At 32.7% G+C, this 15136-nt stretch overlaps 1 protein-coding gene across 2 annotated transcripts in view; it reads right to left on the bottom strand.

Moving 5' to 3' along the window:
- LOC139482323 (zinc finger protein 45-like) overlaps window positions 1-15136 on the bottom strand; it is a 109433-nt gene that overhangs the window by 48857 nt on the left and 45440 nt on the right. The window contains exon 1 of one of the 2 annotated variants that reach the window (XM_071266148.1): window positions 12134-12222. The exons of the other annotated variant lie outside the window; for it this stretch is intronic. The gene's annotated coding sequence lies outside the window, so the exon portion shown is untranslated. Of the gene's footprint in view, window positions 1-12133; window positions 12223-15136 lie in introns of those variants that run through there. 2 annotated transcript variants of the gene reach the window in all.

Genomic DNA, 15136 nt, shown 5'->3' with positions numbered 1-15136 from the left:
GTATTGTGCATAGCAAGAAATTTTCAATTGCAGAGTATTCAGCAATAGCAAGAAATCTTCAATTGCACAGTATTGTGCAATAGCAAGAAATTTTCAATTACATACAGACTTGGGGTAATTGTAATTGTAATCGTTAATCAGCTGTAATTGATTACAATTTTTCAAGTAATCAGTGTAATCATTAATCAGCCAAAAATCTGATTACATGTAATTTAATTTAATCAATTACTTTTCAAAATACCCTGTAATCCTGATTACTTTTTGATTACATTCTGATTACAATGAAAAAAATCTTAAACTGTGTTTATGGTCAATAAATGAACCCTTTTGTTATTTTTATTTTATAATTATTTAAGATAGTTTGGTCTACTTTAAAAAGCATGTTAATGCATTTGTATACTTCAGTAAAAAATAAACTGTTACAGTATTGAAAAGTCATCATTAATATTCTAAGAATATATATATATATATGTACAATAATTGTATTATATGTCTCCCTTAGTAAAATATATTGTACATATATTCACAATTTAAAGATGAACATATATTTATTTGATAATAACTGTTTTCAAGTTATACTTTTCTGTTACCCTGAATTTTAATCTTTTGTTATTAATATTGTGATTTTTGTCAACTTTAAATTGACAGGTTGGAAACCAATTAAGGTTTGTTTTTATTGCAATTACCAATTGAGTATAGCTGTAGGACAATATATTTGATAAAAGATTAATCAGACATGTGAAAATTTATCTAATTAGCACAAACTAAATCAAAAGTTGGACACATATCTTGTTTTAAATAAGCAAATTTTTGTATGTATTTGGACTGGACATGAAAAATGCAATGATTTTTAGTACTTGTATTTTGTTTACAATGTGAATCACAATCTTATTAACATTTTACATAGTTTTTAACTGGTAACTTTATTTCATCCATATTTTAACTTCCATAAACTGCACCTTGAAACACATATAAAGTCTGGAATAGGTTAGAAGACAAACTGCAAACTTTTTATAGAGCTATATTCAATTGAAGTCAAAATAATTCAGAGATCAATGATCATTATGATAATAAAGTGTAATGGGTCATGATAACCAGTGACACAATGTTCATGTATGTATGTAGTGAACTTTTGTGGTTTATTAAATAGATGAAGTTTGTAGTTATCATTTTATAATATATCAAACAAAATCCTTTCTGAAAAAATGCTATAGTAATATTAAACGTTTATTCATTCACATCATTCGAATTGTGTGCTTTTTAAACAAATTCATTGTAATCAGATGTAATCATGATTACTTTGCCAATGTAATCATTAATTTAATCAGACACTTTCAGAAATGATGTAATCATTAATTTAATTTAATCGTACAAATGACAAAGTAATTGTAATTTAATCAATTACATTGAAAGTAATCAGACCCATCTCTGATTACATAGTATTGAGCAATAGCTAGAAATCTTCAAATTGCACAGTATTGTGCAATAGCAAATATTTTCAATTGCACAGTATTGCGCAAAAGCAAGAAATATCTAATTGCACAATATTGTGCAATAGCAAGAAATTTTCAATTGATTGGAGTTATCTTTCTTTGTCCAGAATAGTAGTTGAATCAACTTAAATCATTGTGTTATACAATATACAATGTATATTCACTTTTACTACCAACTGATAAATTAAAACAATCTTAACCATTCAGTGATAACAAGCACTTGTTTTACATTTTAATATTTTATGATGTATTTAAATGAGTAGTTATTGCTATTTCTTCAATTTTTTTGAGAGGATTAATATTCAACAGCATAGTGAATTGCTCAAAGGCAAAACAAACATTTTAATTTCATTAGACCACATTCATTCTGTGTCAGAAACCTATGCTGTGTCAACTATTTAATCACAGTCCAAATTTAGAGCTGAATCCAGCTTGAAAGTTGTGTCCATATTTGCCCCAACCGTTCAGGGTTCAACCTCTGCGGTCGTATAAAGCTGCGCCCTGCGGTGCATCTGGTTGTGTATTGTAATATATTCATAAAACGGAAATGAAGATCAATTTATTAAATATTTAAATTTTAAACAGTTGTGAATAAAAATACTTGTGTTGTTTTCAATTCAAAAAGCATGATTTTAAATCCTTGCAGCTCACAACAACCGTTAAAATAATTTACAATAATCACAACTAAATTTAATTTCAACCATAATGTTGATTATTTTATACTGTTAGTATGGATTTAGAAGTCTTTGCTTATGTTTTGTATAGCAAGTAATATATTCACATAGTAGAATGTTAGAATTTAAAAAAATATTCATTCGATAAATAAAATGTCCATCCGTAAATACTTGACGTTCGTGTTTATTGATATTACTAGAACACACCCGTGATATCACGGGTCCGTTACTGAATTAAAGTATAGAACTATGCGTATTATCTGATAAAGTCATGCCAATTATAAGATGCACAGTTTTCTCTGCTTTAAAAAGCTTTCTGTTTGAACCCGTCGACTTTTAACTTATCAATTATTGGTAATATTAATTATTTGGAAAACAAAAGTGCCTGGAATGGAGTATTTTTTAATCAACAGCATTGTCCTATATTAGTTATTTGATCTTTGATTCGCTGTTTTACGTCATTCCGGCTAACAAATTGAAATCTGTACCTATACGCCTTAATTTAAGTCCAAATTTTTAGTATTCGTATTGTCATCTTAGAAAGTCATACTGATTAAAATACTACAATAGGGAACAATGTGACAATGGTTGAATTAAGTAGTGTCAACCCTGTGGTTATGACCCGTGTATATAGCAAAATCCTAAATACACAAATTGGACCTCGTCATTTTAGTATTATAGATATGTAATATTCAAAAGAATTTGAAAAAAAACAAACAGGAACGTTAATTTATTATAAAATTTTAATTCGATTTTTGTTTTTTTTGTTTTAATAGTTTAACCTTATAGCATCTACATCTTTGTACTATCATGGTACGATTTTGAAAATTGTATTCATTGTGTGTTCAACTATCCTACACGTCTTGATTCATTTGCATTATAGATCACATTTCAAAAGCACACTATCGGTTTGCGTTCTCAAAAATTCCGGATAAAATGTCAATGAATCCGGAATCAAAACATTTAATGTAGGCCGTTTGACATTCGAATTCAATATTAGATTAAGATATGTGGACGCAAATGCGTATTCTTTTCCTGAGTATCAGTGAGATGCTTTCTATTTACAATTTCGTGCGCTAAAATACTACTTGCATGTAATACTATTAAATTCACTCGTGAAAGCTTATTTTCGTTTTTGTTATCTAAATTCAGGACACGGCAGAAAGAGCTTTACATGTGACTTTCAAGCACGGTCATCATTACTAACGGTATTCTGACCTCGAGTTGTTTCTCTTTTGTTTCCTTTTTTAGTCACTGTCCTATTATAACGTTTGACCTTTTCGAAAAGCTAAGGGTTGTCTACCCAAGGAATAGATTCCGAATAGATTCCTTAACTTTGTAATGTATTTAGCCTTTTAACTTTTTTCATTCGAGCGTCACTGATGGTTTTTTTTGTGAACGAAACTCATGTCTGTCATTTTTGATATCTACATACCATACCTTTTTATATACATTGGTTATTTTGAAAGTGTGTACAGGTATTCATAAACTTCTGAATTAAGAAATTCCATGGCAAAACTAAGTTTCCCTGTATAACGTTTGAATTGATTTCTGTAAAATCAGGAAAAACTTAAAATTTGAGATGTTTTATGAATCCAAAATAAGTCTCTTCATAAGAGGTCCCAATCAATTGCATGCCAAGACAGCTTCACAGTGGCGTAGCTTGCCTTCTGTTTATACCGAGGCAGTGGCGGATCCAGAACTTTTCCTAAGGGGGGGCCCGCTGACTGACCTAAGAGGGGCCCCGCTCCAGTCATGCTTCAATGATTCCCTATATAATCAACCAAATTTTTCCCACGAAAGGGGGGGGGCCGGGCCCCCCAGGGTCCCCCCCTGGATCCGCCTATGCAGCAGCCCCCCTGAAGCTATAGAGGTTTTTACAAATTGAACAAGAAAAAATCGTTAAAAACAGTTGCTGTTCAATGTTATTTCATCATAATAATGTTAATTATATGCCTTAAGCTTACTATCTATACTCAAAGCTATATAAAACTAGAGGCTCTAAAGAGCCTGTGTCGCTCACCTTGGTCTATGTGACTATTAAACAAAGGAAGCAGATGGATTCATGACAAAATTGTATTTTGGTGATGGTCATGTGTTTGTACATCTTACTTTACTGAACATCCTTGCTGCTTACAATTATCTCTATCTATAATGAACTTGGCCCAGTAGTTTCAGTGGAAAATGTTAGTAAAAATTTACAAAAATTGTTGAAAATTGACTATAAAGGACAATAACTCCTTAGGGGGTCAATTGACCATTTCAGTCATGTTGACTTATTTGTAAATCTTACTTTGCTGAACATTATTGCTGTTTACAGTTTAACTCTATCTATAATACTATTCAAGACAATAACCAACCAGATGCTCCGCAGGGCGTAGCTTTATACGACCGCAGAGGTTGAACCCTGAACGGTTGGGGCAAGTATGGACACAACATTCAAGCTGGATTCAGCTCTAAATTTGGATTGTGATTAAATAGTTGACACAGCATAGGTTTCTGACACAGAATGAATGTGTTCTAATGAACTTAAAATTTTTGTTTTCTCTTAGAGCAATTCACTATGCTGTTGAATATTAATCCTCTCAAAAAAATGTTTGAAGAAATTTTCTTTTTTATTTATGAAATTTCAAATGAGAAAAATTGAACCCAATTTTTTTAATCACATCCCCCTTTCCCTTATTCCAAAACTAATCTCAATTAAAATTTCTAATAGAGTTTGCAACAATAACTACTCATTTAAATACATCATAAAATATTAAGATGTAAAAAAACTGCTTGTTATCACTGAATGGTAAAGATTATTTTAATTTATCAGTTGGTAGTAAAAAGTGAATATACATTGTATATTGTATATAACAAAGATTTAAGTTGATTCTGGACAAAGAAAGATAACTCCAATTAAAAAAAAATCTTGCTATTGCACAATATTTTGCAATTAGATATTTCTTGCTTACTATTCTGGACAAAGAAAGATAACTCTAATTAAAAAAAAATTTGCTATTTCACAATATTGTGCAATTAGATATTTCTTGCCATTGCACAATACTGTGCAATCGAAAAGACTTGCTATTGCACAATACTTAATATAATAATTTTAGATCCTGATTTGGACCAACTTGAAAACTGGGCCCATAATAAAAAATCTAAGTACATTTTTGGATTCAGCATATCAAAGAACCCCAAGATTTCAATTTTTGTTAAAATCAGACTAAGTTTAATTTTGGACCCTTTGGACTGTAGTGTAGACCAATTTGAAAACAGGACCAAAAATGAAGAATCTACATACACAGTTAGATTTGGTATATCAAAGAACCCCATTTATTCAATTTTTGATGAAATCAAACAAAGTTTAATTTTGGACCCCGATTTGGACCAACTTAAAAAACTGGGCCAATAATCAAGAATCTAAGTACATTTTTAGATTCAGCATATCAAAGAACCTAACTGATTCGTTTGACCCTTTGGACCTTAATGTAGACCAATTTGAAAACGGGACCAAAAGTGAAGAATCTACATACACAGTCTTGACAGTTAGATTCGGCATATCAAAGAACCCCAATTATTCAATTTTGATGAAATCAAACAAACTTTAATTTTGGACCCTTTGGGCCCCTTATTCTGTTGGGACCAAAACTCCCTAAATCAATACCAATCTTCCTTTTATGGTCATAAACCTTGTGTTTAAATTTCATAGATTTCTATTTACTTAAACTAAAGTTATTGTGCGAAAACCAAGAATAATGCTTATTTGGGCCCTTTTTTGGCCCCTAATTCTTCAACTGTTGAAACCAAAACTCCCAAAATCAATCCCAACTGTTCTTTTGTGGTCATAAACCTTGTGTCAAATTTCATAGATTTCTATTAACTTAAACTAAAGTTATAGTGCGAAAACCAAGAAAATGCTTATTTGGGCCCTTTTTGGCCCCTAATTCCTAAAATGTTGGGACCAAAACTCCCAAAATCAATACCAACCTTTCTTTTGTGGTCATAAACCTTGTGTTAAAATTTCATAGATTTCCATTCACTTTTACTAAAGTTAGAGTGCGAAAACTAAAAGTATTCGGACGACGACGACGCAGACGACGACGCCTTACTAAATAAACGTGATAGCAATATACGACGAAAATTTTTTCAAATTTTGCGGTCGTATAAAAACAGAAAAATTTCCTTAAAATTACCAATTCAGGGGCAGGAACCCAACAACGGCTTGTCCGATTTATCTGAAAATTTCAGGGCAGATAGATCTTGACCTGATAAACAATTTTACCCCGTCAGATTTGCTCTAAACGCTTTGGTTTTTGAGTTATAAGCCAAAAACTGCATTTTACCCCTATGTTCTATTTTCAGCCATGGCGGCCATCTTGGTTGGATGGCCGGGTCATCGGACACATTTTCAAAACTAGATACCTCAAAGATGATTGTGGATAAGTTTGGATTAATTTGGCCCAGTAGTTTCAGAGGAGAAGATTTTTGTAAAAGATTACTAAGATTTACGAAAAATGGTTAAAAATTGACTATAAAAGGCAATAACTCCTATATGGGTCAACTGACCATTTCCGTCATGTTGACTTATTTGTAAATCTTACTTTGCTGAACATTATTGCTGTTTACAGTTTATTTCTATCTATAACAATTTTCAAGATAATAACCAAAAACAGTAAAATTTCCCCCGATTTATCTGAAAATTTCAGGGCAGATAGATCTTGACCTGATAAACAATTTAACCCCGTCAGATTTGCTCTAAACGCTTTGGTTTTTGAGTTATAAGCCAAAAACTGCATTTTACCCCTATGTTCTATTTCTAGCCATGGCGGCCATCTTGGTTGGATGGCCGGGTCATCGGACACATTTTTAAAACTAGATACCCCAAAGATGATTGTGGATAAGTTTGGATTAATTTGGCCCAGTAGTTTCAGAGGAGAAGATTTTTGTACAAGATAACAAAACTTCAAGAAAAATTGACAAAAAATGACTATAAAGGGCAATAACTCCTTAAGGGGTCAACTGACCATTTTGGTCGTGTTGACTTTTTTGTAGATCTTACTTTGCTGAACATTATTGCTATTTACAGTTTATCTCTATCTATAATTATATTCAAGATAATAACCAAAAACGGTGAAATTTCCTTAAAATGACCAATTTTGGGGCAGCAACCCAACAACGGGTTGTCCGATTCATCTGAAAATTTCAGGGCAGATAGATCTTGACCTGATAAACAATTTTACCCCATGTCAGATTTGCTCTAAATGCTTTGGTTTCAGAGATATGAGCCAAAAGCTACATTTTACCCCTATGTTCTATTTTTAGCTGTGGCGGCCATCTTGGTTGGTTGGACGGGTCACGCCACACATTTTTTAAACTAGATACCCCAATGATGATTTTGGTCAAGTTTGGTTAAATTTGGCCCAGTAGTTTCAGAGGAGAAGGTTTTTCTAAAAGTTAACAATGACGGACGACGACGGACGACAGACGACGGACGACGAAGACGACGGACGCAGGACGCAAAGTGATGGGAAAAGCTCACTTGGCCCTTTGGGCCAGGTGAGCTAAAAAAAAGATATGTGAAGGTATCACATTAGACAACCAATGAAAAGTCAGTTTACTGACTTGCTAGCAGTTACAGAAAGCAGGAACATATATATATACATTGACATACTGTTCCCAGCAGAAAGCCAGCTCAAATGCTTAATGGCTCCCAATATATTCCCAAGCCGTAGTACACTCTAATATAGTTGGCTGTACCTCACACGTCACTCATATCACAAGAAATCATGACCTTGCTCGGTGGATTGAAGAAACCTGTACAAAATGTTCACTACAGAAAAAAAAACCAAACGCAAATATTAAGGTTTATTTGTAAAAAGTTTTGTGATGATCATTTATTTGGTCGTAGGTCACCCATCAACGAATTATAGATAATCACCACAAAATGGCAGCTGGATTGAACAAACGAATTTCAGGATAAACTAGGAGAAAAACATATGCTACATCATCATGTAAAGTGTAGCACAGCACTTGTTTTAGTGGTGTATTCCTTCGAAGGTCTTGAAATTACATATTGAATGATTTTTAACTTTTTTTTCATTAACGATGAACATGACAACCGGCGAATAACTAACATTTACTTTATTCTGAAGTCTTCATTATAAATGAACAGTATTTGGTTGATATTTTTTTTTAATATAAACTGACATTATGTATTAACTAACTTAGTTAGTAACAGACATATTTCTCTGGAATTAGTGATTCCTTTAAATATTTTAAATTCCCTGCTTGTGAAAACGTACTATGAATTTAAAATAGCGAGAATAAAACTTGAAAACCACAACATATAAATTATTTTCTGTGCACTATAATATATAAATGCATATTTTGTTTTGTTTAGTACTAAAGTCAATGAACATAGTCGTAGGGGAACATGTCAACGGTTATAAATGAGGGTTTGAATGCTAAGAATGGGATTATCAAATATTTATTTTTTAATCATTGTCGCTCATAATTTGATTTTCCTTTATTTTATAATCTAGCACCATTTTAAATCCATATTCTTTTAAATTTAAATTAATTTCAGGGCCGATTTTTCTGTTTTCTTAAAACCTCACCCAGGCCCTCATATACTAGAAATTATTCTGACACAAAATTAACTAACTGACCTAAGGAGTAGGTTCAGTAAGACCCCTTTTTGGCCCCAAAATATAGCAGTTTTACAAAATTGTTAAAATGTAAACCTTTAGTTATTTATTGGACAGTAGAATGCTTCTGCTACATAAAGATGGGCTGTTTTTGACAATACAATGCACATATATCCGGTACTAGCACCATTTAGTCATGCTAAATTACTGAAATCCTCATAATTCTAGCATTTTAGTTAAATTTTAGACTGTTTTCGTGTAAAACGAAAGCGGCCGCATTCGTGTTCATCCTTAATATTGAAATGTAAGTTGTATTTTATGATAATACATAACATATATAAAGGTTGAGGATGAACACGGATGCGGCCACTTTCATTTTTACCAAAAACCATCTGAAAAGTGACATTTTTCGGCATATTAGGTAGATTTTTCATATTTGAGCTTGAATCGGATCGTTTTTAATGACTAAATCTGTTAAAATCTTTCACATAAACTAATTAATTCAAATAAAATAGACACTTAAGTGTTTAAAAAGTGGTCAAAATCTTTCGTCAGATGAACCTGAAATTTGAGGCCAAAATCGGTCCTTACCGGACCTACTCCTTTAATGGTAAAGTGATTTGATCGGTGACTCGTGAGTTGCATCCTCATCTATTCTACTCGCTGTTTTCGCTTGCAATGGGGTAGGACAAAATAAATATGTTGTCCGATTTCCTTTTACTCTGACAAACTTGAAATACAGAAATCTACCGTAAAGGGTATTTACAAGTAGAGGAGGGAAAACTAATTCAAATGTTCCCATAAGTCTTGAATAATTCGTAAAGGGTATGAATCAATAACCGCGCCAACAAGACATAACAAGTTGCTACATTATAGTTTAGTAGCCAGTTTGCTGCAATAATCATTTAAAAGAAAATACAGTGAAGGAAAATATCTTCTTTTTTTTTTACCGAGGCAGTTAGTTGCCTCGGTTGCCTCAACGCAAGATACGCCCCTGTAAGTAAAAACAAATATACACATATAAGTAAATTTGTAGGATACTTATACAAGTGAATTTTATTTACTTGTATAGGTAAAAAAAAAATTGGCTTAGTTATGTCTCTTAGGCATTCAGAATTTTTTACTTGTATAAGTAAAAAAATCATCCTTTCTTCTTTTCTTGAATTCTTAAGATTTCTTTGCTCTAATAAAATTTTCAATTGTGTACCCTTTACAGATGTCTTTATTAATCATTTAAGGTTCATCATAACAAACGGACAAATATGGCTGTATTTACATGCCAAAAATTACTCTGAGTACAGACTTACCTGTGAACGTGGAAAAGTTTTAATGCCTGGCATCCACTAGATATAATAAAGTTAAATGCATTTTGAGTTTCAGAAAGATAAAATCTCTTTTGGATTTTGATGGGCATTTTTTTTCCTTCATGCAGAAGGTGTGAAAATTAACTAAGTTGTGGTACAACTATGAGATACACCCTCAGGTAAAAAGCTGGTTTGTATTGTTTTGATTGTCCTTAATTGACATGGACAAGAGGTATCTTCACATTTATAGGTGAGTTTAAGAGTTTATCTGAGTCAGCTGTGAGTGGACAGTATCAAAGTAATTCAGGTGTTTGTTTATTTTTGCACCTTCTGCAGAAAGGGAAAAAAATGCCCATCAAAAACCAAGAAAGTTTATCTTTCTTAAACACAAAATGGATTTAACTTTTATATATCTAGTGGATGCTAGGCATTAAAACTTTCCAAACAGCACAGGTTAGTCTGTACACAGAGTAGTTTTTGAGGTGAAAATACGGCCATATTTGTCCATTTGTTATGATGAACCTTAAGTGTAATTTCAATCATGGACAATGAAAATCCCATTTGTCTAGCTGTTATCTTCATAACACTGCTCATTTGCAAGCCTCAAAGGAGCAATTTTTGATTGCCTTGCCTAAATATACAAGATCTTTGCTCAATCAGTTTCTTTGATGAATTAATGAGATGAAACATTGAACTTTAAGGTTCATCATAACAAATGGACAAATATGGCCGTATTTTCAACTCAAAAACTACTCTGTGTACAGACTTACCTGTGCTGTTTGGAAAGTTTTTATGCCTAGCATCCACTAGATATATAAAAGTTATATGCATTTTGGGTTTAAGAAAGATAAAATCTTTCTTGGTTTTTGATGGGCATTTTTTTTCCTTTCTGCAGAAGGTGTAAAAATAAACAAACACCTGAATTACTTTAATACTGTCCACTCACTAACTCAGATAAACTCTTTAACTCACCTTTAGTTGTGATGATACCTGTTGTCCATGTCAATTAAGGACAATCAAAACAATACAAACCGGTTTTTTACCTGAGGGAGCATCTCATAGTTGTACCACAACTTAGTTAATTTTCACACCTTTTGCATGAAGGAAAAAAAAATGCCCATCAAAATCCAAAAGAGATTTTATCTTTCTGAAACACAAAATGCATTTAACTTTATTATATCTAGTGGATGCCAGGCATTAAAACTTTTCCAACTCCACAGGTAAGTCTGTACTCAGAGTAATTTTTGGCATGTAAATACAGCCATATTTGTCCGTTTGTTATGATGAACCTTAAGGTTCATGTGGACCCAATGGCTAAAATGGCCGTATTTTCACCTCAAAATTTACTCTGAGTACAGACAAACCTGCACATCTGTAAAAAAATTCAGGCATAGCATGCCCTAGATAAATGACTTTTAAGTATGTTTTATGTTTTAGAAAAATAAAAACTTACCAGGATTTTGCTGTGCACTTTTTTTCATTCCTCCAGAAGGTGCCAAAATAAACTAAGTTGGGAAACAGGTTTGAAAACTTCCCCACAGGTAAAAATTAAAGTGAGCATTTTTAATTGACATGGACATTAGATGGACAATAGATACCTGACAATAATTGGTTATTTAAACTGTGTACCTGAGTGGACCATATCAAAGTTAACTCAACTAATTGTTAATTTTATCATCTTCTGCAGAGACGAAAAAAAGTGTACGGCAAAATCCAGTTAAGTTATGAATTTTCTAAATCATACAATGCATTTGAATTCTATTTATCTAGGGCATGCTATGCCTTAAAACTTTTCCAGATGCACGGGTTTGCCTGTACTCAGAGAAAATTTTGAGGTGAAAGGCCATTTTAGCCATAGGGTCCACATGAAAAAATTTGAGCAAACCTGGGAAAAATCTTAAAAGGCATGATTTTACATCTCAAAACTTCTTCTTTCACGTTATAAACAGTATTGAGTCTACCCATTTATTTCTCACTACAGTTTGTAAAGAATAAAATAAACCATTGTCTTCTAACCATAAACTTACTTTGTTTTTGAGGGGAGAATTCAAGTCGGGGGAAAGAGACCAATGTTATATTCTTCAATATGTATTTCCTTCCAATAATGGAACACCTCCTCAACGGATACGAATCGCCGTTTTATATAAGTGCACTTCTGCATAGTTTCTCTGTTTATAATGAAAATAAAACGGCATCTTCGATATACTGTTCCCAGATACCTCCCAGATAGAAATAAAAACAAATACACCAAAATAAAATCAAAATAAAATCAGTTATCTTTGACGGACGCGCAAGTTATTTTTTAGGGTTAAAGAAATAAATATTAAAGTTCGATCGTAATTATATATAACAAGAAGGGCCATAATGAGGTTTACAGAACATAACTTGAATCATTGGCAAACAATGAAGAAAAACAGCTAAAACTTTGAAATAATAAGAAAAGGTGCGTTCAAAACAAGCTAGGAAATAACATGAATAATAAGGTGGTAAAATATAAAGAAAAGAGAAAAATAGGCCAACTCAGTTTTACTGGTTTTTCCTATTGTATGTATTGGTACAATGTATTTCTTTTTCTTCCTGCGCATGCGTAAACTATTTGCCACTGGAAAACTATACAAATTAAACCGATTTATCAATCGTTGTAGCAGTTAAGGAAACACTCTTCATGATAAAACATTCCAAATCAGTTATTTTCAGTGTATGTTCAATTGTGTAAATTTGCCCTTTGAGTTAAGCCATTTTAATTGATACTTTATAATGTTAAATTAAGAAATTGACGGAAATGGGAAATATGTGTCTTCCTATGTTGTGGTGTTACACTATTGATAAAAGCCCTTAAACCCATATAGCATTTCTTTGCACATGTCCGCATTCAGGAATGTTCAGAAGTTCTCGTTTCTCTGGGTTTTTTTTTTCATTTTTGGACAGATGAGACCGATGATATGATTTTCCCGTTTGAATGGTTTTCTTTAGTCATTTTTAGAACCCTTTATAGTTAGCAGTCCGGTGTGAACCAAGGCTTCGTATTGAAGTATGTACTCTGACAAATAATGGTCTACTTTTACACATTTTGACTTGGATTGATAGTTGTCTCATCGGCGCGCTCATGCCACATCTTCTTATATATATTTTGTCGCATATATTTGTACTGTGACCAGTCAATCTATATTCACGTTGAGGAACCACAAACTTTGGGTGACTAGGGAATATAAATTTGATCCGACTTTGTTAAGACTTCTTCCGATCGTAACTTAAGTAAAACCCTTGACAAAGTAGGCCTTGTAAAGAGAGTCCAAGTCTCGCTGCAAATTAAGGACCCTAAAGTTTAAATTTCCTTGCATATCCAATTTTACCCTGGTGTTTCCATTGGAAGACCAAATTTCCATCATGGTCGACCCCAATTACTGGACTTTTCTGTTGTATGTGTTTTCATTATGTAATTTGTTCTCGTCCTGAACATGCGTAAACTATTTGCCACTGGGCATTCAGCAGCCATATAAACAAGTAATAAACAACCTTCTTTATATCATATAAATGATAGTTCATGAAAAACATCATGATTTTACGGAATCGAATTTTTTTTACTAACAACACAACTTCTAGGTTATCTACGTGCATAAATAAACGTATTGGTAATGCCACTACAGGCAGATTATTTAACAAAAATGCACGTGGATATCCACAAATGTTCCCGTGCAATGCCAAAAAAATGACTAACCTGTTTTAGATTAACTTCTCAAAATACTATAAGGTCAACACTGAACGGGATAACCTTTTCGCTCTCTTTTTCTTGTGATATTACCTGAAAAACTCAAAACCTAATATGTTTGGTAACTTGAACCCAACCTAAGTGTGGTATTGAATATGTGGGACAGACGGGACGAGAGTATTACAGAATAAATCATGAACATCTCTACCGCTTTCGTAGACCCCAAAAATGCAAAAGTTTTCTCTAAAACCAATGACCGTTAGATTCTAAATTCTAGGTCATTTTTACGTGTACGCCCGAACTTCGGCGAGGAGTCTAAGGACCTGCCGGTAGTCGGTCCAAGTGAGGGGACAAAGCCCACGAAAGCAATATTGTATCGAGAATGAGATACCATTCCTGTCACTAAATAATCATCAATATTATTATACTGTGCTCAGAATCTAAATGATTTGTTTACGTATAATCTATTCATCGTGTTAATTTAGAATCTATCGGTCATTGGTTTTAGAGAAATCGTCCAAACCAATTACTTTCAAATATGAGTAAAAGGAGCTGTTGAGCCAAGCATTCTATCAACAACCAAAAAATCGTTAATGAACTTGAAATAATTAATTTTCAGAAATTTTCTGGTGCAATATTAACTATGATTCGCATTCTTAGAGTTCTGTAGAACCCTGGTTCTCGCCTGGGATTTCCTGCAGCAAAAAGTGAATCCATTTATCGGTCCTTTACAGCAGTTAAAAAAGATCGATCATTATTTAAGATATTTTTTCTTAATCTGGAATATTGACCTCTGTACAAGTGTCATTACCATCTATGCAGGTTTCAAAGTTAAGGAAGCTACCATTTAAATTATAGACAGGACAGGGGTTTTGAGTAAACAAAAAGGTAGGATGATCAACTAGGCAAAAAAAGAAAACAAGAAAACAGCATGTCAATTTATGTAAAATAAAAATTAAAAAACCCGGTATACTAATAAAAAAGGCAGGACCGAAAAAAAGTGAAAAATACAAAGACAGGACAGAGATTACGAATTAAAAAAAATACAGGACAACATTTTTCATCCTAGCACACACACACCCCTTTTTTTCCCTCTAAAAATCAACCGTAGCTCCCTTAACAAAATCCGAGACGTTTGTTAATTGCGTAAAGATAAGTCTGTCATTTTGGTACTGAAAAATGTACGATTATTTTTCAAAATTTTGGCTTTAAATATTAATCATAATAAAGCTTCTTCCAAAGTTGACGCAGTAATTGATGTTCTATTATTAAGCTCTGGATAATCTTTTGATCATAAACAGTTTCTGTGCAACTTCCGTAA

This window comes from Mytilus edulis, chromosome 7, assembly GCF_963676685.1.
Source record: "Mytilus edulis chromosome 7, xbMytEdul2.2, whole genome shotgun sequence".
Classification (NCBI taxonomy): Eukaryota; Metazoa; Mollusca; class Bivalvia; order Mytilida; family Mytilidae; genus Mytilus; species Mytilus edulis.
The sequence above is the reverse complement of the archived record's forward strand: the minus strand, read 5'-3'. Positions and strand labels throughout refer to the sequence as shown.